Below are 4811 nucleotides of genomic sequence, written 5' to 3' on the forward strand. Positions count from 1 at the left end.
CCCCCCCCACCCCGGGGCTGGTGCGGCGCGGGGTCCCGGCGGGAGCGCCCGGGGCGGACCGCTCCCACAGGGCGGACGAAGGGAATGGGGAAAAGGCGGCATCCCGCTGGGAGGAGGCGCCCGCATGTCCCCTTAGGAGGCTGGTCTCCCTGGCTCGGGAGCGATCCCTCGGAAAAACGGGCCCCGGGAGTGCTCTTGCGGGAAGCAAAGCCACGCTCTAACTCGGAGTGCGAGAGGGTGCCTGCGGGGCTCTGCCCTGTCTGGTGCGCCAGCAGCACCCTCTTTTTCTGCGGCCTTGCTGGAAAACGGACTTCAGGTAGCTAATGTATGAGCAGCCTGGAGGGGGGATGGGGGGAAATGGGCAATGCCTAAAGAGAAAGACTGAATGAATGATGAAAAGATGAGGAGAGTTAAATTTAGAAGAGTCCAAATACTTGAGGTGGGGGGTTGAGACAGGCGGAGGTGAGCCTTTGAACCTGAAGAAATTCGATTTGGGTACAGTCTCTCACACCAAAAGGCATTCTGGAATAGAACTGTGTCAGTCAAAAAAGATTTTTGATGCCAAGCGTTTTAAGAGGACTTAGCAAACGCTTGCAGATCTTATTGCTGGTGTATGGTCAGATGTGATTTCGAAGCATGTTCCTGGCCTTGCTGCAGAGAACTCTACAAAAGAGGAACCACCGACTATTTCACTGAGCCTTGTACCATACTGAAACCTTCGAATGTGAATTCTTGTGATTGTTGTTAGCTGTGTTGCACCTCAGCTGGAGAAAAATCTCTCCCTTTCATTGGCATACTGTGAACAAAAGACACTGCAAACATTTGGTGTGTCACTACACTGGCGGGTAATAAGAGCATTCCCATTACTCTAATAGGGGAAACTCAGATACAAAAAGATGAAGCTTTTTCATCTCAGGCTTTTTTAGCAAGGACTTACCTCCTTGGGAAAGTAATTTGAAGTATGGAAGAACATGCTATTACATAGTGCACAGATGATCTATACTGCTTTCCATGAGGAATTCTGGAGACGCATGTGATGCAACATCCTTTGTGCAGTAAAGTTATAGGTATCTGTGGCAGCAACTGGAACAAATCCTGAGTCCTGATTACAGTCCCTATTCTAACTCCACTAGACTTTTCCTTTTCAGATTTCCTTCCTTTCCTCTGACTTTGTCCTGAGCCTAGGTGAAGGCTGGAAACATGTTTCAGATCAGTCAGAACACACACTATTTAATTTCCTAACCATAAGGACTGATTTGGCCAAAAAAGGTGAGGGAAATGGAAGAAAGAAGCTGTCAAACAAGACTCCAGTGAATGACAGGGGGGAAATACAGTGTTCAGTCCCTTGTTTTGGTCTTACGTGAAGAACTTCCACTGTTCTCACTTTATAGTCCTGATCCAAGAGGGTTACAGTTAGGGGACACAAGTGGTCTGAGCTCTTGCAACAAGAGGTGAAACTGAGCTGTTTTCTTTTGGGGGTTGTTGGGTTTTGGGTTGTTGGGGTTTTTTTTTTTTGCATCTGCTAGCACGCCTGGGAAATAGACCTATAAACTGTATTCAGCGCTCCACCATCTGAGATCCCAAGCTCACTGGGCATATAGCTGGGATGATACTGGAATTCTGGAAACCACAAGGATGGATGAGCTCTGATTCCTTAGCTCCTTCTCCCCTGTAGGGATGTATTTTTATCTTTGAGGGCTGCTTATTGCCATTTGTCTCCATGCCATCAAGTTTCTTTGAAAGGCTGGTGCAACAGATGAGAATCAGGGTAGTAAGTGTACTCTGCAAGGCTAGCTCCTTTGAAAAGCCAGGTTCTCTCCATGTGCTGGAGGGTGAATAGTCCTTTTTAGGTGTTGGGAATGGGACAGTGACTTGCCTACTCCAAAATTTTGGCCATGGATCATAGCCAGCATTGGGTTTTGGGGGAAATAACTCTCAAAAAAGCTGTCAATAAACTAAAATACCATAAAATGATGACTGCAGGAGGCTGTGATTAGGCACATGTTTACTTCAGGGGCTGTGTCTCTCACTGGCGTCTGAGAGCTCAGAGATCTCCTCTAATCTCCATTTCCTTCCAGTAGATTTGGGGTGAGTGGGCATCAATTGAGCAGGCTTGAGAGTGCCACTCTCCTGTAGGTTGTGTTCTTTCCAGCAACAGGGTGGGGTATTGCTTTGCTTCAAGCTGCTGGAACCATCAAATGGGTCCATGCTGGAAGTACAAAGTGATGTGTGCTTGGCTCACTAAGAAATTATGGATTTTAAATGAGATGGTTATGAGGGCAAAGACAGGAAGAGTTGCATCTAATGGAATCAGACCGAGAGAGCCGGAAAAAATAATCTGTTTTTTTCAGTCAGGCTCTCAACCGAGACTGATACTGCTCCTGTGTTATTTGCAGAAGGAAGAATAGGGAGGTGCTTGGATACACATAAATACCATAAAAGAAACTGTTGCTAAACTAGGCTGGCCAGAAGAGCACCTCTGTGATAAGGGTGGAGCTTTGCCTGTGCCTCGTTCCCATCTGCCTTTCCTCACATACAGCGTGGCCCACTTAGTATATGAAAATCTCGGTTGTTCTCAGCATCCCCTTTCTAAAAGCAGAGTACCAATCCCATGCATATAGACAGCCTGCCAGGGTGTGTGAATCTAGGAGTGGGGTGATGCAACTACTCCACACAAGTGATGAAGGACCAAGGATGTGTTCATTTGGTCTGCTAGGCCTGGCAGAGGTTACATACTTTGAGAATTCTGGGCTCTCTTCCTTGATCTCTCTCCAGCTTTCAGAATAACTAGAGGGAAGTCAAAATAGATCTGATTTCCTATCTTTTTCTGTTATAAATACATTCGCCTCTGCTTTCTGAAGGACTGTGAAAACTACCTAATGTTTATAGCTCTTTTGAGATGTGCAGTGGATGATGCTGGGTAAGAAAAAAGTGTAAGGGTCTCTCATCATGTCACTGTGGGATTGAGGGATGGAGACCCTCTCCTCCTGCTTCTCTCACCCTATTAAAATGCTATAGACCTGATGTAAAAGAAACTGTAGTCCAGTCTGGGCTGCAGGCCCAGATCTGAGAGAGCACAGTGTACTTTCATCAGTTTAATTACTTGAGGTGCAAGAGGCTCTTCCGCATTAACTAGTCCCCTGCTGAACTGATTGCCATTATGCTGTCTCAGTGTTGCACAGTCCTTTGAGGAAAAGGGGATTTGGGGGTCTGTACTAGTAAAGGGAGGAGGAACTACCCAGAATCATTAGTCTGTGCTGTCAACATGCACTTAATCTGTCTGTCTCCACTCAAAAGCATGAAAGTCTCCATGCTGAAGAAATGAAACAAAGTTAAATAGTCAGCCTGCCCTGATTGTTACCTCTTTCGTTGTTTCTGCCAGGAAATTATTTCCTATGACTCAGTGTGTCAGCTCACAGCATCCAAACTGACTCAGCTTGTGCGCTTCCAGAGATAGCTCCATTCCTGTGCCACTCTCTGGAGCCTTCCCTGCTCCTGCTGCAGCTGAACAAACCCAGTTTCACATCTGCTCCCACCGTGGCTGCGTTGCCCCCTGTGAGTGAGGCAGCCGGTGCCTCTGCTTGATGCAAGAGGCAGCACCAGCCCATCTCAAGGTGAAGTGGTCTCTGGTCCTTGCACCGTGGGGGAGCACAAGCAGAGTGCAACCGTGTGGCAAGCCAGGATAGAGAACTGATCTGGCTGAAAACTACCCATGCTTGCTGGCTCAGCTTTCAGCTGCTTCAGGTGCCTGACCTGGTTCACCAGTCAGTTGTACCAATACAGGGCAGAAGAATGAGGTATATGGAAATGAGTGGCCAGAGAAATACATGTGAAGGGTGCACTAAGCAGCGCCAGGCTACAAAACCCTGTCCAGCAGAGGCAGTTGCGCACAGCAGAGTGGAAGGCTCAAAGGAAGAACTGGCTCTGACTCACTCTTTCATAGCTGTGGATAGGCCAGCTCTGGGGGAAGTCTGAGGGGGAACTGATGTTAAAAACCAAACTGCTGAGAAAAGATGCGGTCTGATATGAGCAAGGTGCATGCAAGGCACGAGCTATCCTTTAGAGAGAAAATACTGGGCTGTTTCTCCAAGTCTGTCAGTCATCCCAAATTTGTCTTCTTTTTATTTGTCCTGTGGACAGGTCCCTTCTCTTTCCCTAGACACATTTTCTCAGCTGCTGACAAGACTACAGTTATCCCTGTGGAGCAAATGGTGAGGAAAATCTGACTGGACCCATAAGGCTGAGGCCTCAGTGGGACAGCAGTCTGAAAAGTGAACATCTAGAAGTCATTCTTGCACCATGTAATTCAAAACACCAGACACTGCAGGGCAGGGAGTCATGCTGTCAAGCCTGTGGCCTAGCCAGTGCCAACTCACCTGAAATGCCAGGAAGCAGCAGAGGACCTTTCTACCCTTGCTTGCAGGACTATTCCACCCTCTGGTGATATTGGAAAACTCATTCTCCGTTTTTGCCTTTCTCTTTCTTTTCTTTTTATTTTGTGCATTTCAGTTTCAATACTCAAATGAGGCCAAGCTCCCTCAGGTGATAGCTCTCCTGTCTTGTATCTTGCCTTGTCAGTAATTCTATCTATTTTTTTCAGTGTAACATTGCATAAATGCAGGACCTTTTCACATAGTTTCTCTTGCAGCTCTGTGGTGATGCTTCATTCTGAATCCCTTCCCAATTTCCATTGTGGAAACAGAGGAATGTTTCTGGTGTGGTCACTTTGGGCAGCAAAAAAAGTCTGGTTTCAGAGGAACATGTTCCTTATAGCTGTGTGCCACTGATTTCAGCAAGAAGCTGGAGAAGTT

Source organism: Corvus kubaryi, unplaced genomic scaffold (assembly GCF_017639235.1).
Source record: "Corvus kubaryi isolate FWS band 111438036 unplaced genomic scaffold, C.kubaryi_AGA036_p1.0 66, whole genome shotgun sequence".
Classification (NCBI taxonomy): Eukaryota; Metazoa; Chordata; class Aves; order Passeriformes; family Corvidae; genus Corvus; species Corvus kubaryi.